Source organism: Hylobates moloch, unplaced genomic scaffold (genome assembly GCF_009828535.3).
Source record: "Hylobates moloch isolate HMO894 unplaced genomic scaffold, HMol_V3 SCAFFOLD_5, whole genome shotgun sequence".
NCBI lineage: Eukaryota > Metazoa > Chordata > Mammalia > Primates > Hylobatidae > Hylobates > Hylobates moloch.
Genome location: NW_026652280.1, coordinates 76,034,008 through 76,058,636, shown reverse-complemented (window position 1 = coordinate 76,058,636; position 24,629 = coordinate 76,034,008).

Genomic DNA, 24,629 nt, shown 5'->3' with positions numbered 1-24,629 from the left:
ATCTAATTTAATTTTAATTGATTGAAATTGAAATTTAAACTGCTGCATGTGGCTTGTAGCTACTGTATTGGATAGGCACAGCACTAGGTACCCTACCTCCACATTTATGTGCAAAAGCTAAATTTCAGAGAGCATGCAGGTGAGAAAACAGAAGATTATCCAGGTCCTCACAGCTACCAGCCACAAAGCTGGGACCTCAACTTTGCTCTTGGCATCGATTCCAGGCGTCAAGCCAGACCTGACTCTTCCTCGAGGAACCAGTAAAGAACAGGCTTGATGAACCAGTAAAGAACTTCCCATACCTGAGAGGTCACAAAAGTCAGGGGATTTTTCCCGTGGCAAGAATCAGAACTTCTGGGTTCCCAAGGGGAAGTGGCCACAGTGGTTGAGGGCCCCTCCCTTGCTCTGCTGCTGTCCTTGTTCCCTCCATCCCCAGGCCCTGAGCTCTGCTCCCCCTGCAAGGCAGACAGAGGCTGGAAGGGAAGCTGAGGCCACGCATGCCTGCATTTCCTCTCTGAGCTGGAAGCTGAGCTGGCAGGCATTCAAGGTTTAATTAGCTGAAATAACTGCACATAATAATCTTTAAAATGATAGTGGTTAGAGTTCAGGCCTCACTGCTTCTGATTATTCAGTTGCCTTGCATGAGTGTCCTGTTGCCAGCTCAGCCGTGCCAATGAAGCTGCCAGGCTGAGTGGGGTGATTCTGGCATGCCCTGTTGAAGCAATCCTGCTGCCATTCATTTGTCGTGTGATGGGAGAGGCGAGGCTCAATGTCTTTGCGGCTCAGCTCTGCAACTGTGTGATGGAGATTGTATTCATCAAGCAGATGGGTACAAGAGGAGTCAGCTACAGGCTTCACAAAACCATCAAATACTCCCAAATAACCAGCTGTGTGAATGTCACAGATAAGGGGACACTGGCTTTCGCTGCTCAGTGACTGTGAGCACAACACATCATGTCTGTAAGCTTGTTTCCTTCTCTGGAAAATGGGAAGTGCTCACTTTTCAAGATTGTCCTGGAGGATCAATAGGCATATATGTATGCAACACTTAGCCTAAGTGCCTGGCACATAGTAAATGCTCAACAATTAGTACCTTCTCCTTTTTTGGTTTTCTCTGTTCTTTCTACTGTATCTTTGTAAACTTTCCTACTGCAGAATGAGAGGGGAGGACTTGGTCAGCAGGTTGAAAGGGGCTGATGCCCCAGAAACAGTTCTTTCCCCAATGCCTGCCAACGCTTTCTCTAAGGGACACATATTTTAGCAAGTGTTGGGGCCTGTGGGGCAGAGGCAGTGGGTGGGGCCCCTGTGAGGACAGATCGTGTGTGTTCTTCCCTAGAAACCCCTAGCAAGGGGGAGGCCTCCAAAGCTAACAGATTACTTTTTGTAGTAGAATTATTAGGTTGAACCATAGGAAATTACCTTTTTTCCCCCACCATTTTATTTATTTATTTTTTAACATTAATTTTACGTTCAGGGGAATGTGTGCAGGATGTGCAGGTTTGTGACATAGGCAAACTTATGTCATGGAGGTTGTTGTACAGATTATTTCATCACCCAGGTCTTAAGCCTAGTATCCATTAGTTATTTTTCCTAGTCCTCTCCCTCCTCTTACCCTCCAACCTCTGAAAGGTCACAGTGTGCATTGTTCCCCTCTATGTGTCCATGTGTTCTCGTCATCTAGTTCCCATTTACAAGTGACAACATGCGGTATTTGGTTTTCTGTTCCTGCATTAGTTTGCTAGGGATAATGGCTGCCAGCTCCATCCATGTTCCTGCAAAGAACATTATCTCATTCTTTTTCATGGCTGCATAGTATTCCATGATGTATATGTACCACATTTTCTTTATCCAGTCTATCATTGATGGGCATGTAGATTGATTCCATGTCTTTGCTATTGTGAATAGTGCTGCAATGAACATACACATGCATGTCTCTTTATAATAGAACCATTTATATTTCTTTGAGTATATAACCAGTAATTGGATTGCTGGGTCGAATTGGTATTGATGGAAGGGTGTTCAGGTTCTTGGTGTTTTGAACAAAGAATTGAACAAAACGCAAAAACAAAGCAAGGAAAGATTATGAAGCAACAAAAGCAGAGATTTACTGCAAATGAAAACACATTCCATGGGGTGGGAGCAGGCCCAAACAAGTGGCTCAAGGGCCCCAGTTACAGAATTTTCTGGGGTTTCAATACCTTCTAGAGGTTTCCCATTGGTTACTTGGTGTATGCCATATGTAAATGAAGAGGATGAAGTTAAGTTACAAAGTCATTTACTGGGTGTATGCCCCATGTAAATGAAGACGATATTTCTTGTCATAGCTCAAGTGTTTCCATCTGATTTAGTTCTAGGAAGTCCTTAGTTTCCCTGCCTCCAGGCCCTATTCTATTACCTCATTTCCCCCAGAAAGATGTGATCCCCATAAATCTTTATGGGAGGCAGAGGGACTGATGGTCTTTCTTCTGTAACTGCTTCATGTTGGCTTGGGCTGTAGTCCCTACCTATTGGGAATCACAGAACTCTCGCCCTACTCTGTCTAGTGGAGGCAGGGTAGATTCTTGATGGCAGGAGATAGTGCCTTCACTTGGAACTTGCTGGAAACCTTGTCACATGATCTTCTGAAGCTTGATGGTCTCTTGGCAAGAGGATGTGAATTTGTTTAAAAGATTGAATGGGAATATTGGGGTGGATACCAATGCTGTCAAGAATGTTTGTTATAGAGATGAATTGAAACATTCTGCTTAATTACTACAAAGGAAGTAATTCCATCTGTTTGGAAGGGGGCAATATAAAAATGGCCACTATTATCCAGAGCAGGTGATCTCCCCTTCCATGTTTTAACAAGTACCTTATCTCTTGGCCTGATTTTGGGTTGCTGGGATTGGCCAAGATTCAGCTATTGTTACATGTGCATATTCCTAAGTTAGGTTACGGTTTGTTCACAAGGTCTCAAATATAGAAGTACGGAGTCCTTCTCAGGCCATGGAAAGCAGAACCCTTAATAACAAGAGCTTTTAGGACTCAGGAAGGACAGGCAGCCATTCTGGTTCTCCCTGAGTCCATGCTTAACGTTGAACTTATGTCCTCTTGAATACCATTTGTTTCTCCAGTTTAGACGCATAGCACTGATAACTAATGGGTTATCATAGGTAATTTGACTTAGCCCATGGAGTTCATTCAAATTGTATATCTAAACAATTTCAGTATCAGCTGATTTAGCATGCAAATCTGGCAATGTATTTTCTTGGTATTCATTTAATTTTGGGTTAGTAGTTTTATACAAGGAAATTTGATTATTTCTGTGGTCTACAGTAACTTAACATAATAAACATTATAACTGATAGTATATACTCAGACATATTTAGAATTTTAGAAATCCCATACACTTTTGTAACATATGTTAATATTCACTAACCTGAAAAAGACTAAACTTTTTTTTTTTTTTGACAATGCTTCCCATGTAACTAAACATGTCAAATAATCCTGTTTATCTCTCTTTCGGATGCTTCAGGGGCCCTCTGTAGCATCCCAAAGTTAGATGTCAGAAATGACAATTTTAAAGGTGAAGTTTGATGTTGGGAAGTCTATTAAAGATGTTAAAGGTTTACAAAATTACATTCCTATTTCTTCTTATAATCTTTTACCATTCATTCAACCAGTTTGCACAGAGAGATGGGGCAGAAGTCTGACTGGTAAGAAATTCTTACCTTATTGGTGGCATGTCAGGTTCAGGGTTCTCTTTCCCTGAGTGGCCCTAGCAACCCTGCTCAACTGTATGCAAACAAATGCATTGCAATGAATTAAGAATATTCACAAATAATTTACAAATTTTGGAGAAATTAGGCAGAGAGAGAACTATGACTCAAATGCTATTTACGAATGTATACTCAACACACTCAAAGTATCAGGAAGCCTAATATCCAAAAAGTTAGTTTAAGGTTTAAGAAAAAGCTGCTGTGCTCCATCAGTTATTGCAGGCTGGACAAAGGTAGTCTAGGAATTCCAGATAAATGAAATAAATGATTACTTGCTAGAAATACATAGGAAACAAAGTAACTATTCACAGAACAAAATAAAATCCTTCTGCTAGAAACTAAAAAAGCGTCATGGCTAGCTGGGCATGGTAGCTCATGCCTGTAATCCCAGCACTTTGGGAGGCTGAAGTGGGTGGATCACCTGAGGTCAGGAGTTCAAGCCCAGCCTGGGCAACATAGTGAAACCCTGTCTCTACTAAAAGTACAAAAAATCAGCTGGGCATGGTGGCAGATGCTTGCAATCCCAGCTACTAGGGAGGCTGAGGCAGGAGAATCACTTGAACCTGGGAGGCAGAGGTTGTAGTGAGCTGAGATTGCACTATTGCACTCCAGCCTGGGCAACAAGAGAGAAACTCTGTCTAAAAAAAAAAAAAAAAAAAGAGAGCATCATGGCTTTATATATCTCCATACATAAGCAAAGCCCAGAGGAGAATAAATAGCAAACAAAAGAATATTAGAAGCAAAAACAAATAAACTGACAACCAACCATAAATGTTTCCTACTCAATCTACCCTGGAGGCTACATTGTTACCCAGATGCCCTAAAAACCCACATAATGAATATTTTATTCCACAATTTAATATCCTTAAGTCCACTAATATCAACATACATCCTGTGCAATCAAGAAATTTACTCTAGGCACATGACCAGTAAGTACTCCAGTGCCAGCACTATCCATGAAAAACAGTAAACATAGTGTGAAGCAAGCAGTTATGTGAAATTTGGCTCCACACTAAATCCAGCTCCATGCTTAATTATATTAAAAAAAGGATTGCCAAACAGCCAACATATTTCTTTACAATATTTCTTATTTTTCTTTAATCAAGACTAAGAGCTTTAACTATGAAAATGTTAATTAGTCAAATGTCTCCAATTCTCTATGAGGTTTTAAGGAATATTTTATTATCTAAACTTTTCCCCCAATTTTAGAAACATATTTCCCCATATCACAACCCCTTCTTAATTGGAAATAACCCAGATATTCAATGAGCATCAAAAATAATTTTAAGATTTTAATTTACGCAAAAGTTTACCTAAAATATTTATCTTATTTACTGTACTCAATTCTTTCATTTTTAATAGTTTATCTAGATTACTTCTGTAAGCTGAGATATTAGACAGTATCACTGTTTTGAATAGCCAGGGAACATCAGGTGCTCACCTAAACCTAAGTAAAAGTTAAATGCCCGGGTATTTTTGCCAATAACTCAGAAGATTCAGCTACCAACATTAAATTACTCTTATTTGTCAGAAAAAGGCATGCAAACAAGATCATTTTGTTTTGGCTTATAGCTTTATAACCTTCTATGCCAAAGCCTGACACCTCAAAATATCTAGCAGAGACAAATATAAAATCCAGACAGAAATGTATGCTGACAATTCTTTTTTTTTTTTTTTGAGACGAAGTTTCACTCTTCTTGCCTAGGCTGGAGTGCAATGGTGTGATCTTGGCTCACTGCAACCTCCACCTCCCAAGTTCAAGCGATTCTCCTGCCTCAGCCTCCCATGTAGTTGGGATTACAGGCATGTGCCACCACACCTGGCTAATTTTGTATTTTTAGTAGAGATGGGTTTTCTCCATGTTGGTCAGGCTGGTCTTGAACTCCTCACCTCAGGTGATCTGCCTGCCTCGGCCTCCCAAAGTGCTGGGATTATAGGCATGAGCCACTGCACCTGGCCATGTGTTGACAATTCTGAAGGAATTTCTATTTTTATTTTACCAATAATTTTAAAACCAGCTTGTTTGGTAAAGTTATACTTAAGTCATGTGCACTCGAAAATTGCTTAGACTTACTTAATTTATAAGTGCTCTTTCACTTATAAGCCAATTTAGTAGACACAATATACAACAATAAGTGTACATACAAATAAACACATGTAGACATATGTACACACACATAAATGAAGATCCAATAGCTTTTATTTTGGAACCCTAGCCATGAGATAGCAATACAAACTCACCAGTTTTACTTTGTTTGCCCCAACCGGTAATCCAATGAAGGCTGTGAACCAAAATTTTGGGCACAGCAGTTTCCATGGCCGTTTGATTTTTAAAGGCCAAACCTCCCCAGACTCCAAAGAACACCGGGGTCAGACAGCACCACAGAAGAACATCAAGTAATAACCAGGCCTGATCCTGCTTAGAACAGCAGCACAAAAGCCTAGCTATTACAACTCCAACCTGCTTTCCCATTCAATAGCAAACTCCAGATTCCAAACAATATTGGGGCCAAACGGTATTGCAGCTGTGAGAGAAAATTCTAAGGAAGGCTTAGTACTAGGCGTCAGAACCTCTGCCGAGGGCATCCCCTTTGGAGAGCTTGAGGTCCAGAGGATCCCCAGGGGTGTTCCCCCATTGGTGTCCAATCTTAGAGTTTCAGACATCTCTGACCTTAGGTGGGCACTGGTGCCGCTTTGCATATTTTCCCTCCAGAGGCAATGGCGTACTATGAACTTTCCTTTTGTCCCTGGATGAAGACCTCGACTTCCAGCATCCTTATAATTTGATATGGCCACACATTCCCATGCTTCCCGTTCCATGAACTTTCATGTTAGGAACTGGAGGCTGGGTGGGTTTCTTCTGTCCTTAGCCAGTTGAGTAGAGGAAGGGAAGGATTTAGCATAAGAAAAGAGGGTTTAAGTGGCCTGAAACGTATGTGAATTTGCCCGAATGAGCTGGGCCACATGTAGGAATCAGGGACCACAACCAAAAAAGATAGAAAAGAGTCCTTCCCTCTCCAGGCAGGGCAAATATCCCTGTTCACTCCTTGGCCTTCAGGCAACACCGGAGAGTGGCCCTGGCCAGTTGCCCTCAATTGCCAAGGAGCTGCTAGGAAGTGACCACTGAAAGACCGAAAAAGAAAGAGGAAAAAAGGGAAAAAGACCCAGGTCTCTCACCTGAACCAGGTGATGGCAGTTAGAAGCCTCCACATGGAAACTCCTTAGTTTCACCGGAGAGTGGCCACGGCCAGAAACCTGCAGTTGCCTCTGTGTTTAGGAACTGCCCACCAAGGGTCCTGAGTTAGAAAGAAAAAGAGAGAGAGAAAAAAAGAGATTCCTCTGTATGGAGTAGAAGGGAAAAGGGAAAGGAGAAAAATAAATCCCAAACTTTGGGTTTACCTCCTGGCTTGCTGGCCAAAAGATGTTACCGGTGGGTGGTGTCCAGATTCTTGGCATTTTGAACAAAGAATTGGACAAAACGCACAAACAAAGCAAGGAAAGAATGAAATAACAAAGGCAGAGATTTTTTGCAAATGAAAGCACACTCCATAGGGTGGGAGCAGGCCCCGAGCAAGTGGCTTAAGTGTCCTGGTTACAAAATTTTCTGGGGTTTCAATATCCTGTAGAGGTTTCCCATTGGTTACTTGGTGTATGCCCTATGTAAATAACAAGGATGAAGTAGGCTGGGCATGGTGGCTTATGCCTGTAATCCCAGCACTTTGGGAGACCGAGGCGGGTGGATCACAAGGTCAAGAGATTGAGACCATCCTGGCCAACATGGTGAAACCCCCCTCTACTAAAAATACAAAAGTTAGCTGGGTGTGGTGGTGTGCACCTGTAGTCCCAGCTACTTGGGAGGCTGAGCCAGGAGAACCGCTTGAACTGGGAGGTGGAGGTTGCAATGAGCAGAGATCATGCCACTGCACTCCAGCCTGACGAAAGAGCAAGACTTCATCTCAAAAACAAAACCAAACAAAAAAAAAAACCAAAAGAGGATGAAGTGAAGTTACAAAGTCATGTGTACGCCTTATGTAAATGAAAAGCATAAAGTTACAAAGTCATTTACTGGGTGTATGCCCTATGTAAATGAAGAGAATATTTTCTGTCATAGCTGAATGGGTCTCTGATTTAGTTCTAGGAAGCTCTCAGGTTTCCTGGCTCCAGGTCCTATTCTTCAGAGTGGCATGTGTCTCTTTAGGTCTTTGAGGACTCACCTCACTGTCTTCCACAATGGCCGAACTAATTTACACTCCCACCAACAGCATGAAAGTGTTCCTTTTCTCCGCAACCTTGCCAGCATCTGTTATTTTTTGACTTTTTAATTGTCACCATTCTGACTGGTGTGAGATGGTATCTCATTGTGGTTTTGATTTGCATTTCTCTAATGATCAGTGATGTTGAGCTTTTTTTCATGTGATTATTGGGAAAGTGCCATTTTTCTAGGTCAAAACTGGTTGAATGTAGACAAGTCTTCTAACGTAAATAAAGGTACTACACTTGGTTTTAATTAATTAGTTCAGCCTGCATTAGGGGATGTGCTGCTTCTATGGACCTATTTAAGAACATGAAAAAAAGGTATACATATTTTAATAGTGAGATTTCAATAGCCATTCAAAACAAAATAGGAGGCCGGGCGTGGTGGCTCAAGCCTGTAATCCTAGCATTTTGGGAGGCCGAGGTGGGCTGATCACGAGGTCAGGAGTTCGAGACTATCCTGGCCAACATAGTAGAAACCCTGTCTCTACTAAAAATACAAAAAAATAAGCAGGGCGTGGTGGCGGGCACCTGTAGTCCCAGCTACTTGGGAGGCTGAGGCAGGAGAATGGCGTGAACCCGGGAGGCGGAGCTTTCAGTGAGCCGAGATGGTGCCACTGCACACCAGCCTGGGAGACAGAGCCAGACTCTGTCTCGAAAAAACAAAAAACAAAATAGGAGAGAGACTATCAGGCAGGATGTAACTAATTGCCACATAATCAATAAGAAAATGATTGGTGTAGGAGTTGAGAGGAAGGAAAGGGTGCACCAGAGTAAGTGGGGTGATGAGTTAGTGGAAGGAGGCACGGTTTGAGTTGTGTGTAGAAGGAGGGCTAGCAGCTTAGATAGGCAGAGAGGAGTCAGAACAATGCTCTTGCCAGAGAGAAACAGCAAGACCAAGGTCTGGGGACTAAATCACCAGGGCAGGGAGACCATGTCTGTGTAAACAATTCTGCATCACACACACTTCCTGTCACAGAGCAGGCACCAGTACATATTGGATAAAAGAGTACATGAAAGAATGAATGAACAAATGAAAAGCGTGTGCAGGTGAGTGAACAAATTGTTCGTTTGTGGGGTAGTAGGAGGCAAGGCTGAAATGACTGGCCAAGGAGGGTTGTGAGTGCAGATGAAGGAGTTTGGATCTGACTCAGAGGGAATAGGAGTTCCCCTCTATGAATTTAACAAATATATATTCTCTGTAAAGCCAGATTCTAAAGGTTAGAGAAGGGCCATCTAGGATCTCAAAATTTGCTGATTTTAAGTTGATGTGATCCTGGAAAATGAGGCCATTCTGTATAAGTTGGGAGAAGTTAGATTATGTTGCAATCACAAATAACTCTTGAATTCCAGTGGCTTAAAGCAACCAAATGTATCTCTTGTTTCCTCTACGTCTCCACCCAGGTCAGCTGTAGCACTACCCCATGACATCTCGGCTGATTGGTAGCCAATATGTGGGGCATTACTGGGTTTTGTTTTGCTTTGAGACAAAGTCTTGCTCTGTTGTTCAGGCTGGAGAGCAGTGACACCATCATGGCACTGCAACCTTGACCTCCAGGCTCAAGTGATCCTCCCAGCTCAGCCTCCCAACTAGCTGGGGCTACAGGTGCACACCACCATGCCTAGATAATTTTGTATTTTTTTGTAAAGACAGGGTCTCACTATGTTGCCTAGGCTGGTCTTGAATTCCTGGGCTCAAGCAATCCCAGCTTTGGCCTCCCAAAGTGCTGGGATTGCATGTGTGAGCCACCGTGCCCAGCCACCCATTAGTGGTTTTGTAACAGAAGGAAAATAAAACACAGGAAACATGTGCAAGTTCTGCTTCTGCTTAGAAATGAGGTATTTTCTTGGCTAAAGCAAATCATACGACCAAGCCAGATGTCAGTGGGGTAAGGAAGCATAATCCCCCCTCCTCAAGGAGTGGCAACGAATACGTTTAAACACCATAGTTCCTCACTGGAATTTTGTGGAAAGTAAGAGTAACTAGGCTATGGAAGACAAATGATCTGGGGTTTTATTCTTGGGTCAATCCAGGTCTGAGCTTTGTAATTTTTTCCTAGCTGTAGAGAGACATTCTTGTCCGTGTTCTGGATAGACAAGTGTTCTTTATAAGGCAGGATGGCTTACATTGCCTGTGAAAAATAAAAATGTGCACTTCCTTATTTAAAACTTGTTAAGAATTTTAGGCTGGGCACGGTGGCTCATGCTTGTAATCCTAGCACTTTGGGAGGCCGAGGTGGGCTGATTGCTTGAGCTCAGGAGATCAAGACCAGCCTGGACAACATGGTGAAACCCCATCTCGACACAAAAAAATTAGCTGAGTGTGGTGGCATGTGCCTGTAGTCCCAGCTACTTGGGGGGATGAGGTAGGAGGATTGCTTGAACCTGAGAGGTCAAGGCTGCAGTGAGCAGAGATGGCACCATTGCACTCCAGCCTGGGCAACAGAGCAAGACCCTGTCTCAACAAAACAAAACAAAACAAAACAAAAAAGCTCAATGTTAAGAATTTCAAGGCAGTGAGAGCAGAACATGAGACCACAGGGAGCCACTTCCGCCATGGAGTTCTGTGCAATGGCACAGGCTGCGTGCTCCTGAGATGGCCCTGCTGAAAGGTTCAGAAAAGTCCTGAGTGGAGCTGGAGCTTCCCTCTCCTCTCCCCTTCCATTTTGACTTCTTCCTCTTTTGCACTTTCTCTCTGTCATTGTTCTCCAGATCTGAATAAGGTTATCAATTTCTCATTGGCCTGGCAACCATTTCCCTCACTCTGACTCCCAACGAGCACTTACGTTTGAGAAGCCCTTTATGAATTGCATGGAGAGCCAAAGGGAGAAGTGGGAAGAGGGCGCCAGTGGGCAGGAGTGTGAGGCAACATCAGTACTGCAGCACACTCAGCGACCACAATCTCACCTCCACAACTACTTCATTTCTTCTCATTCTCTTCAAACTTCAAGGCTGCTACCCTCTGTCTACCTGTTCAGCCATCAGATGAGAACAGTCATACTCTCAAATCCAAATCTTCAAACCTATAATACCTGCATTCATCCCAGTGCCCTGGGTAGGCAGTTTCTGTCCTCCTGCCTACGTCTATCCCTTCAACGTGTCCTTGAATTCCTCCCCTAGGTAGCTATCATTATCTTTTTTTGCTTTCACCTATTTGTTAACTCGATTCTTTTCATTTTAAAATGATAACAGCTATATTAAGATATAACTCATCTACCATGCAATTCACCTATTTAGAGTGTACAATTCTTTTTTAAAAATTTTGTTTATTTTTATTCTTTTTTTAACTTTTTTTTTTTTTGAGACGGGGTCTCGCTCTGTTGCCCAGGCTGGAGTGCAGTGGCACGATCTCAACTCACAGCAACCTCTGCCTGTGAGTTCATGCAATTCTTCTGCCTCAGCCTCCCAAGTAGCTGGGACTATAGGTGGGTGCCACCACACCCGGCTAATTTTTGTATTTTTAGTAGAGATGGAGTTTCACCATGTTAGCCAGGCTGGTCTCAAACTCCTGACCTCAAGTGATCCGCCCACTTTGGCCTCCCAAAGTGCTGGGATTACAGGCGTGAGCCACCATGCCTGGCCTATTTTTTAACTTTTATTTTAGGCTCACGGATACAGATGCAGGTTTGTTATATAGATAAACTGTATGTTATGGGGGTTTGGCGTACCTGGGTAATAAGCATAGTACCAGATAGGTGATTTTTCTGATCCTCTCCCCCCTCCCACCCAGTGTCTGTCATTCCCCTCCTAGTATCCATGTGTTCTCCTTGTTTAGCTCCCACTTACAAGTGAGAACATGTGGTATTTGGTTTTCTGTTCCTGTGGTAGTTTGCTTAGGATAGTGACCTCCAGCTCCATCCATGTTGCTGCAAAGGACATGATCTCGTTCTTATTTATGGTTGCATAGTATTCCACGGTACAGATGTACCACATTTTCTTTTTCCATCCTACTGTTGAAGGGCATTTGAGTTTATTCCATGTCTTTGCTATTGTGAGTAGCTGCAGTGAATATACGCATGTATGTGCCTTTATGGTAGAATGATTTATATTCCTTTGGGTCCATACCCAATAATTCTGTTTTAAGTTTTTTGAGAAGTCACCACACTGCTTTTCACAAGGGCTGAAAAAATGCTCAGCATCACTAGTCACTAAAGAAATGCAAATCAAAACCACAGTGAGATATCATCTCATACCAGTCAGAATTAAAAAGTAAAAAACAGCAGATGCTGGGAAGATTGCTGAGAAAAGGGAATGCTTATACACTGTTGGTGGGAGTGTAAAGTGTACAATTCAATTTTTTTAAAGAATACTCAGGGGTATGCACTCATTACTATAATAATTTTAGAGCATTTTTATCACTCTGAAAAATAACCCCATACCCATTAGCAGTCACTGCCCTTTTCACCTCCCCTTCTTCCTGCCCAGCCCTAGGCAACCACTAATATACTTTTTAAAAATAGATTTGTCTATTTTGGACATTTCCTATAAATTGAATCATACAATATGTGGTTCTTTGTGACTGGCTAATTTCACCTAGCACAATGTTTTCAAGGATCATCCATGTTGTAGCAGCTATTAGTACTTCATTCCTTGTTATTGCCAAATAAAATTCCACTGTGTGGAGGTACCACATTTTTGTTGATAGGCCTTTGAGTTGTTTCCCCCTTTTGGCTACTATGTATAATGCTTCTATGAACATGAATGTACAGATTTTTGTCTGAACACATGTTTTCATTTTTCTTGGCGTCATAGTCTGTTGGGCTGCTATAACCAAAATACTACAGGCTAGGTGGCTTATAAGGAGAAAACATTTATTTGCCACAGTTCTGGGGGCTTGAAAGTCCAGGATCAAGGGCACTGGCAGATTTGGTGTCTGCTGAGGGCTTGTTCCTCACAGATGGTGTCACTTGCTATGTCCTTTTACAGTGGAAGGGGCAAGGCAGCCCTCTGTGGCTTGTTTTGTAAGAGTACTAATCCCATTAACAAGAGCTCCTAGCTCATGATCTAATCACCTCCCAAAGGCTCCACCTCCTAATACTATCATCTTGGGGGTTAGGATTTCAACATAAGAATTTTGAGGGGACATAAACATCCAGATAATAGGAGTTGGGTATATACCTAAGAGAGGAATTGCTGGGTCATATGGTAACTCATTTGGGGGAACTGCCAGATTGTTTTCCAAAGCAATTGCACCATTGTTTGTTTCCACAAGCAGTGTTATGAGGGTTCCTTTTTCTCCATCCTCACCAACACTTCCTATTGTCTGCAGTTCTGATTATAGTCATCCCACCAGGTATGAAATAGTTTCTCACTGTGGTTTTGCTTTGCATTTTCCTGATAGCTAATGATGTTGAGCTTCTTTTCACATGCTTATTGGCTATTTGTATATCTTCTTTGGATAAAAGTCTTTTCAGATCCTTTGCCCATTTAAAAGTTGGCTTGTTGGTCTTTTTTTACTGTTTTTGCTGGATATAGGATTCTTAGTTGACCATTTTTTTTTTCTTTTAGCACTTTGTATGTAATCCTACTGCATTCTGGTACCTATTGTGTCTGCTGGTTGACTGTTAATGTTATTAGGATTGTCTTCTAGCTGACAAGTCATTTTTTCTTTCACTGCTTTCAAATTTTATCTTTATCTCTGGCTTTCAGCATTTTTACCATGACGTGTTTGGATGTGGATTGCTGTATATTATCTTACTTGGAGTTAATTGAGCTTCTTGGATGGTATTTTTTCATTAAATTTAAAAACATTTTGCTGGGAGTGGTGGCTCATGTCTGTAATTCCAGTGACTCAGGCGGCTGAAACAGGAGGATAGCTTGAGGTCACACCACACGTTCAAGATCAGCCTGGGCAACATAGTGAGACCTCATCTTGAAAAAAATTAAAAAAATTAGCTGGGCATGGTGGTGCACATCTACCTGGGAGGCTGAGAGGGGAAGATCACTTGAACCCAGAAGTTCAAGGCTTTCTCAAAATAAATAAATAAATAAATAAGAAGTTTTCCACCATTTTTTGAGTATTCTTTTCTGCTCATTTCTTTTTGTCATTTCTTTCTAGCAATCTCATTATGCATATTTTGCTGTGTTTAATGGTATCCCACATTTCTGTGTTCTATTTTGTTCATTTCCTCATTTTTTTTCCTGTCTTTGTCCTTTGTATTGCATAATCATTATTCACCCATCTTCAAGTTCATTGATTTCTTTTTCTGTCAGGTAAAATCTATTGTTGAGTTCTTTCAGTGAGTTTTTCATATCAGCTATATATTTTTAACTTCAGGATTTCCATTCAGTTCTTTTTAAAATAATCACTGTCTCTTTATTTTTATTCTCATTTTGATAAGACATTGTCATCATACCTTCATTTACTTCTTTAAATATAATTCCCTTTAGTTCTTTGAAAGCATTGATCATGGCTGCTTTGACATCTTTAAAATCTACATCTGTGCCATCTCACAGGCATTTTCTGTTGTCTACTATACCCCCCAGGTATGGGGCACATTTTACATTTTAGGTCATATATTTTAGGAATGCCGGAGAGTGAGTCTGTCTTCCCTCCATGGTTTGTTCTTGTTGTTCTTTGTGTGCTTATTTGTCTAGTGACTTGGCTGAACTATTTTAGTGAAGCCTATTTCCCCCTTAATATGAAGCCTCTAATGTCACTCCTCAGAGAGTGTAGCCATGGGCATGCATACAGTCATCCTGCATGACTAGTCTCAGCAGGACTGTCTTTGACTGTCTCTTTCTTAGATCTCTTTGTTAAACTGTCTGACTGCTAGTATAACATTGAGATTTTACCCTTCACTAATTGTCATCTGATTTCTCTATTGTTTTTAACAATGCGCTGGAACATAAATTGCTTTGCAGTCTGATCAAATTAAATGTAGGACTTTTGCGGAGGTAGTTTTAAAGGCAAGACTTTGAAGGAACTCAACAATAGATTTTACCTGACTCCAGGAAGCCTTTTCTTAGTTGACTCTTACCATAATTATCTCTGGTAAATGATCTGGACTTTGGTTTATCTTGCTGCCCTAATGGAGCTACCGGCCTCCATTTATTATTGCTTACTACCAAAATCTCCACTGTTATTGAGAGCACCCTTAGGCTTGAACTTCCCTATACTCTGTTTCAAATAAAGTCAGTTCATCTTGAGAGAGCTTTGGAGCTCTTTGTTCTTATGAACTGCCTCTCCTACTGGCCAAAATCTTTGAACCTCTTCTCTGGATCTGGGAACAGGGATAGTGACCCACTTCTCTTAGAGTTAGTTATACCCAGATACTAGAGCAGGGCACTGAGTGATAATGGTTAACTCTTCCTCTTCTCAGCTTGCCTCCTCCAGCCTGGAACCTCTGCCTTAAAACTAAAGATAATCAAGACCGCCATATTCTCAGTCTGCTGTGCCTGGGGTGAATCTCTGCTCCATGAGTGAGAACTAGCTGGAGAAAGTGAGCTCCTGATATTTTGCCCACAATTCCCAGGAGTTTATCCTCTGCATTTTGGAGTTTGGGGAAATGAGAAATGCTGGTGGTCTGTCTTTCCCAGTGAAATATTATGTCCCTTGTCTGGGAACTTAGGGAACAAGGAGTCACATTTTTTTGACCACACCCATTCAGACTGAGGCCTCTATTGTCTGTCTGGAATGAGAATGTAGGACTAGGGGAAAAAGAAAGAGAGAAAGAGAGTGAGCAAAAGAGTGAGCACGGCCGGGCGCGGTGGCTCACGCCTGTAATCCCAGCACTTTGGGAGGCCGAGGCAGGCGGATCATGAGGTCAGGAGATCGAGACCATCCTGGCTAACACGGTGAAACCCCGTCTCTACTAAAAAAATACAAAAAATTAGCTGGGCGTGGTGGCGGGCGCCTGTAGTCCCAGCTACTCGGGAGGCTGAGGCAGGAAAATGGCGTGAACCCGGGAGGCGGAGCTTGCAGTGAGCCGGGATAGCGCCACTGCACTCCGGCCTGGGCAAAAGAGTGAGATTCTGTCTCAAAAAAAAAAAAAAAAAAAAAAAAAGAGTGAGCACACATGTCATTGCTCAAGTTCCACAGATTCTTGCTGTTTTATTGAACTTCAGTTTTTGAATAAAAGTTTCACTTGCTATATACCCTTAGGATATTTTCTAGAGACTTTAAATGGTTGGGTTTTCCAGGGCTATCAGTCCTGAGATATTGGCTTCTGTCCTAAGGTCACCAGTGACTTCTGCATCTCAATGTCAATCAAGTATTCTTCTCTCATCTTATTTGATCTGTCAGCAGCATCTCAACACTCTTGACTATTCCCTCCTTATTGACCAGTCCTTTTCTCTTGGATTCTGTGACTTGGTGATTTGGATGTTTGTCCCCGCCAACACTCTGTTGAAGTTTGATCTCCAGTGTTGGAGGTGGGGCCTAATGGATGTGTTTTTGTCATGAGGGAAGATTTCTCATGAATATATTAATGCCCTTTCTCAGAGGCGAGTGGCTTCTCAGCCAATTAATTCCCATAAGAGCTGGTTGCTAAAAAGAGCCCGGTATCCCACCCCTTTCTCTTTTGCTTCCTCTCTGGCCAAGTGATCTCTGCACAAGCTGGCGCCCCTTCACCTTCTGCCATGAGTGGAAGGAGCCTGAGGCCCTCACTACATGCAGAGGCCAAATCTCAAACATTCCAGCCATTAAATCATGAGTCAAATAACCCCTTTTTCTTTATAAAGTATTCAGCCTCAGGCATTCTTTTATAGCAGCACAAAATTGATAAAGACATTTGGCACCCACCTGGATTACCCTGATGTATAAGGTTCTACGCTCATTCTCCTCTACCAGCTACTAAATGACGGGGTCCTCCAGGGTCTTGCATGGGCTCTGTCTTATTTATTAATTGCTGAGAAGCACATCCTCCTCAAACTCAGTAGCTTAGAACAATAGGCACTTTTTATCTTGCAGTTTCTCTGGGTCAGGAGCCTGGCTGTGGCTTAGCTAGATGTTTCTGACTTAGAGTCTCATATGGCTGTAGTCAAGGTGTTGCAAGGTGTTAGCTGGGGCTCAGTCATCTGAAAGCTTGAGAGGGATTGTAGAATCTGCTTCCAAGCTCTTTCACAGGTAGTTGGCAGAATTCCTTTCTTCACAAGGTGTTGGACTAAGGGCCTCAATCCCTCACTGACTGTTGGGTGGAAGCCTTCCTCAGGCCCTTGCTACATAGATCTGTCCCCAGGGCAGCTAACAATATGAAAGTTGACTTCTCTCAAAAAAAGTGACTGAGAGAGGGGGCACTCAAGATGGAAGCCAGTGTTCTTATCATCTAGTCTGGGATGTGACATCCCATTACTTTTGCCATATTATATATTTTTTAAATGAGCCACTAGGTTCAGCCCACATTCAGTGGGGAGGATTGCAAATGGACAAAAATACCAGGAGGTGCAGATAATTGGGGTCACCTTAGAAGCTACCTACCACAGGCATCCTTCTCTTCTCACCCTCTTCCTTCTCCTTAGACCATCTCTCACACAGAGAGATTTTAATTACCAGCCACACGTGAAAGGGAGACTATTCACAAACTTGTATTTTCAGTCCAGACATTTCCTCTGATATCTGGACTTGTGCCTAACTTATCAATTGCTATTTCACTTAGATTTCTCAAAACCTTCTCAAATGCAACACGCCCTAAACTGCATTCAAGCCTGGTCTTGTTCCACTGTTCCCTAAGTGTGAGTTATGGTACAAGTTAAGATATGAGGCAGAGAGACAGGGCTTTAAAAATAGTCATTTTTCTTTCTATTAATAAGCCAGAGGTAGATGGGTGGCTCAGCTCTCCTGCACACAGTGTCTTGTTGCTCTGTTGCCCTGCTTCCCTTTGGATGTTGTCTTCATCTGCATGGTCAAAGCTGGCTTGCTATCCCACATCCATGTTCCACCATATGAGAAAGGAGAAAGAAAGGATATAAAGAGTAAGCAATTTCCTTTTTTAAAGAATGTGACCCAGAAGAAGCACACATTACTTTGTTCATATCACTTTGATAAGGCTGCAGGTAGTTCTAAGGGGAGGTGGAACATCTAGTCTATAGCTGCGTAGTGTGTTCCCAGCTAAAACTTGGATATTATGTTACTACCTTAGTCTAGTGTCCTAGTTTGTTTTGTGTTGCTATAACAGAATGGCATGGACTGGGTATTTCATATGAATAGAAATTTATTGGCTCATGGCTATGGAGACTGGGAAGTCCAGTGTCAAAGTGGTAGCATCTGGCCGGGGACTACTTGCTGTGTCATCCCATGGCAGAAGGTGGAAGGGCAAGAGAACACAAGACAGCAAGAGAAAGGAAGGGGGCTGAACTTACTCTTTTAGTGGAAACCCACTGCCATGATGACTAACCCACTTTGAGGTCATGGAATTAATCCATTTATGAGCACTGGTCTATCCCACGGTATTTTTTTTTTTTGAGAAGGAGTCTCGCTCTTTCACCCAGGCTGGAGTGCAGTGGCGCGATCTCGGCTCACTGCAGGCTCCGCCCCCCGGGGTTCACGCCATTCTCCTGCCTCAGCCTCCCGAGTAGCTGGGACTACAGGCGCCTGCTACCTCGCCCGGCTAATTTTTTGTATTTTTAGTAGAGACGGGGTTTCACCGTGTTAGCCAGGATGGTCTCGATCTCCTGACCTCGTGATCCGCCCGCCTCGGCCTCCCAAAGTGCTGGGATTACAGGCGTGAGCCACCGCGCCCGGCTATCCCACGGTATTAATCCATCCATTAATCCATTCATGAGCCCTAATGACCTAATCACTTCTTAAAGTTCCCACTTCTCAACACTGTAGCATCGGGGATTGTTTCTAACACATAAATTTTGCGAGACACATTTAAACCATACCATTGGGTTTCCTGGAAAGCGAGTCCGGAGCTGAAAGTTTACAAATAGGAGTAACTAACAAGGAGAGTGAAGAAGAAAAGAGAGACAACTAATATGAGGGTCCATGTTAATTGACCAGTCTGTAGAAACAAGACACCAAGAAGCTGTATCAACTGTTCCTGAGGACCAGACCTCTGGCAGAGAGTGCAGGAAGAATATCTCCAGTGGCTTTTCTCATTGGTCAAAACATTTTTCCGTGGAGTGCCGACTCTTTTGCTTTTCTGAGTTTCCATGCAAAACATGAGCACCATGCCAGGTCCAGTGAAATCAACAAAAGCCCATGTGGGAGGTGAGAAGGGCAGGGCAGGGGCCAGAGGGGAGGGAGCTATCAGACTGTGCCTGCTTTGGGTTCATCAGAACCCTCCCAGAGCTGATAAAAAACGTAAGTGAGCCCGAGAAGATCGGAAGTTGGCATGTAAGAAGACTCTGGTGCAATCACTAAAGGAGAAAGGAGAAAGTAGATACTGGGGCTTGCTCGCCAGTTCAGCCACACTATGTTCATTTAGTTCCAGCAAGTGAGAAACCTGAGACGTCCTAACAGCTCCCTTTTCCTTACACCCATACCCAATCCAATATATTGCTCAAGTCTACTTACTTCCCTCCATTTTATCTACCACACTCTTAATCCAGGCTCCTATCATCTCTCCTGGGGATTAATGTCTCCTTATTGGACTCTTGTCCTCTTGCTCTTTCTCTTGCTGTCTTGTGTTCTCTTGCCCTTCCACCTTTTGCTATGGGATGACACAGCAAGGAGTCCCTGGCCAGATGCTACCACTTTGACACTAGACTTCCCGGTCTCCAGAACCATGAACCAATAAATTTCTATTCAGATAAAATGCCCAGTCCATGCCATTCTGTTATAGCAACACGAAACAAACTAGGACACTAGGCTAAGGTGCTTGTCCTCTTGCCAATCCACTTTCGGCATACAGTCAGTGTGGATTTTCTGTAACACCAACTGGATCATGTCACCATGCCCTGCCAATTAAAACCCTTCAACAGCTTTCCATTGCTTGGAGGATAAAGGCAAAACTCCTCAAGGTGTCCCGCAAAGCCCAATGTGGTCTGGCTCCTTGTCTTTTCTTACAACACAGTCCTCATTGTCCTCGGTTCCATCCCCTCCTGCCTTCTTTCAGCCTTTGCTATCTCAAGCTCCCAGCTTCTGCAGGAAGTACACGATCTGCCCAGTGCCTGCTGTAATTGTTTGTCATGGTTTTCACCTTTCTGCTTCTTATCCTGTAGCTCTCATTACTGTTATCATTTTCTTAGGAAAGTCTTTCCAAATTTTCCTGACTAGGTCAAACTCCTATTATATATATATCCACTCCTGGATTCCCCAACAGTCTGGCTAAACATCTATTTCAGGCATTAGAGAAACAGGGTCACTCCCAATTTTTCATAACATGCTATTTGATTCCTTTCAGCATAAAATACTTTCAAAGATGTCATTATGGGAAAAATAAGGCTTTTGGGGATTTCTTTACACCTATCTTTAAATTGTTTGTTTTCATTTAAAATAGATTATGGAGGGGGCCATGATATTTTCAGTTCTTTGAAGTCTCTAAAAGTCAGACTCTAAAAATCTTGTCTGTGGACATAGCTCTCCTTGTAATACTTTGCACAGTTACAGCTTTACTTTCTTACATCATTCTTTAGTAGATACCTCTCTTCCTGACAAGGCTCTATCTTTTGAGGGCAGAGTCCTGGGTGGGGTTTTGATTTACCATTGAGCTTAGCATAGGGCCCCCTACAGAGGAAGGACTCAGTGGACATTTTTTGAGTGAGTCAGTCACAGAGCCCTGAAGCCCCAGCTCTGGCTCGGTCACTAATTAGCTGCGTCCCCTGCAACCTGTCTGTGCTGAAGTTCCCCTGTCTTACCAGAGTGGCTGCTGCCTGAGAAACAGGAAAACGTATTTCCAGAAAGAGAAAGAGGGAAAGGAAAATATACACACATATTTTAAGAGATTTGTCTAATTAAATCTGTGCGTGACCTTCAGGGTCACAGGGCTGACACTGGAATAACTGGGAGGGCTCACGGATAAAGAATATCTCCATAGACACCTTCTTACGTGGGCCAACTCAACTGTGTAGCCACCCTTTTTCCCATGCTAAAATTAGTGAGTGTATCGAAAGAGACTTCAATGCAAAGTTCATTGAGATGAAAGATTCAGATAAGAGGCTCAGCAGAGAAACAGGTGAAAGGGAACATAAGAAATGCTCAATAAATGTTTTTAGTAGTGGGTGGAGAAATGAATAGAAGCTGGAATCGCTGTCCTACGAGCAGCCACAAGGTGGCGCTGGGTGCTCAGCAATGAGATTCCTGCCTCCAGGGACTTGGCTCAACTTTTTTCTTATCAATGTCAGCTTATTTAAAAAAAAAAAAAAAAAGCAGTCTTTTTCTAGTCCATAATTTTCCTTAATAAAACAGGGTAACATTTTCCCTTTCATATGTTGTCTTTACAGAGTGACATGCTTGAGGAAGAGTGATGAATAATACTGAGGATGATTCAACATCTCTTGGTTTTACTTCTGCACCACCCAAAGAGAAAATAATAAGACAAGAACATTTCTTTTTCTATATCAGTGTCATAATATGTATTATTACAGTGCGGTGTAACCACATGTCAGAAGAGAATGTGTAGCTCAAAACACTGAACTAGGTGGAGAGGCCGAGGCCTTAATTCTCCAAGAGACTGGGACCTGTGCTGGGTTCTAGGGCCTGTTCAGCGTCGGAATCATCAGCTGGGTAAGTTCCTTTTGCTAAGGGTTCTTCTAGCCCCTGAGCCATAAGGTTCTAGGGTAGACAATTCCAGATACCACAGGGCCCTGGAATAAGGAGAGAGGTTGGGCTTAGGTGTGCCCTCTGGGGTCTCAGGCTGCTGGGTCTGCATCCCGGTGGCAGGGCTGGAAGCCAGTGCTGGGACTCCTGGTGCTCAGGGGGAGGTCAAAGCTGAGTAGCAGCTCACCTCCACCAGAGGTCAGCATCACCGAGCCGTCAGAGGCACAGTAGCCAAACAGCCAGGCTCTGGAGGCAGCTCCGTGCTTGAGCTGGCTCACCCATGTCCAGTTCTTCTTTCCACCTCCCCAACCATCCTTAGGCCCCGAGCAGTCCTAAGAGTGGGAGATGCTGTAGCACTAGTGTGTTCTTGGCAAGGGTAGGTTGCCGCTGGATACCTGTGGGACCCATGGGACCCTGGGACTGATGAGTCATTCATCAGCAGAGCCCCGCAGCCTCTGGGGCAGCTACCTCTCTCTGTGCTCACACAAAGCTGTTGACTATCCCACTGGCTTCTGTCAAAGCCTCGGGCAGGCAGGGCAGGCATGTTCCACAATTCAAGGAACTAAGATGGAAAGTATCATTAAAGAAGAAGAATAAGAAAAAAAATGACTTTACAAACTGTTTAAGATTAGGAACTGTCTACCATGGTAGCTAAGACTGCAGATCCTCCTCAAATCAGCCCTCCTAGGTCTGAATCCCATCTCCAATACTGAGAAATGGAGGGACTTAAACAAGTTTCTTATTGTTTCGCATCTCAGTTTCTGCATCTGTAAACTGGGAATATTATCATTCCCATTTATCACTATTGATCCTCTCTACCCATTGGGTTATTGTGGGGATTAAATGAGATGATTGTAACAGAAAATGTTAACTGAGCATTTGCCCTGTGCCAGGCATGGACCTAAGTCTGGTATCTAAGCCTATTATCTCATAATTCTGACAATGCTATATACGGTTTACCCCTATTTTATAGTTGATGAAACTGAGGCTTCATATACTAGCAGAACTAGTATTTGAAACCAGCCATTTTTGCTTCCAGGGTTTACTTTTTAAATCGTGGTCCTTCACTAGAACAGTGCCTGCTGACATGGAGTAAGCACTTAATAAATAAGAGCCATTATTATTATTTTTATTAATTTTGTTTTAAGTTCTGGGATACATGTGAAGAACATGCCGATTTGTTACACAGGTATACATGCGACATGGTGGTTTGCTGCACCTATCAACCCATCATCAAGGTTTTAAGCTCTGCATACATTAGGTATTTGTCCTAATGCTCTCCCACCCCTTGCCCCCCACTCCCCACCAGGCCCCAGTGTGTGATGTTCCCCTCCCTCTGTCCATGTGTCCTCATTTTTCAATTCCCACTTATGAGTGAGAACATGCTGTGTTTGGTTTTCTCTTCCTGTGTTAGTTTGCTGAGAATGATGTTTTCCAGCTTCATTCATGTCCCTGCAAAGGACACGAACTCATTCATTTTTATGGCTGCAGAGTATTCCATGGTGCATATGTGCCACTTTTCTTTATCCAGTCTATCATTGATGGGCATTTGGGTTGGTTCCAAGTCTTTGCTATTGTAAATAGTTACTAGTATTATTCACTAGTATTATTGTTGCTGTTATTGTGGAGTTATTCATGGCTTGATCTTTATGTCTATGGGTCAATGAGTAATTACAAACATGCTGATTTTACAAATTATCTTTTTATCATCATAGCTGTGAGCCTACGTGAATTTTTCTCCACTCAATCTCACCATCCTTCAGACAGGTGGAGAGAGCGGGATCCGTCTACGAGATTTCTCTGCCGTCCCCCTTCACTGAAGCAACAGCAGGTCATATCTGAATGCAGAAGCAAGGCCTTGTGCTGGGAAAACACATCCTGGCTGTAGAGTTCTCAGGCTTCTAGAGTCAAAGCCAAGGGTTCAAATCCTCTCCCTGTTACTCAGAAGCCACATGGTCCTGAGACAGTGAAGTAACTCTGTGAACCTCAGTTTACCAATCTGTAAGATGGGGATCATAATGTAAAAGAAGGCATTAAAACTTACATTGGGAAAAGCATTTGAGTGTGCTTATACAGTGCCTGGTAATAAACTTTACCTATTAGGATGCAATACACTACCTATTACTACGGGAGTAATAGTAAGAGACGACTACCTAAGTCTGGTATCTAAGCCTAGTATCTCATAGTTCTGACAATGCTATATACGGTTACCCTATTTTAAGGTTGATGAAACTGAGGCTTCGTATACTAGCAGAACCAGGATTTAAAACCAGGCATTTTTGCTTTCGGAGTTTACTTTTTTAAATCGTGGTCCTTCACTAGAACAGTGCCTGCTGACATGGAGTAAGCACTTAATAAATAAGAGCCATTATTATTATTATTATTTTTTGTTTGTTGGTGACAAACTACCTGTGATTGGAAAATTAGAATTGGAGTCCTCTCCTTAATACGGGCCTTTGTTCTGAAAAACTGCGCCTGTTTGCTAATGAGCCTAACCCATTCTAACCCATCCTCAAAGATGCCTCCAGAGTGAGCATCCTAAGGCTTAGATATGGTCCTTCAGCTCAGCACTATCCAATAGGAATATAACAGAAGTTACTTATGTGATTTTAATTTTCCTAGTGGACACATTAAAAAAGTAAACAAGGCTGGGCACGGAGGCTCACTCCTGTAATCCCAGCACTTTGGGAGGCCGATGTGGGCATATCACTTGATGTCAGGATTTTGAGACCAGCCTGGTCAATATGGCAAAACCCTGTCTCTACCAAAAATACAAAAATTTGCCAGGCATGATGGCACCTACCTGTAATCCTAGCTACTTGGGAGGCTGAGGCGGGAGAATCACTTGAACCTGGGAGACGGAGGTTGCAATGAGCTGAAATGGCGCCACCCCACTCCAGCCTGGGTAACAGAGCAAGACAGTGTCTCAAAAAAAAAAAAAAAAAAAAAAAAAGTAAAAGAAACAAAAGAAGTAG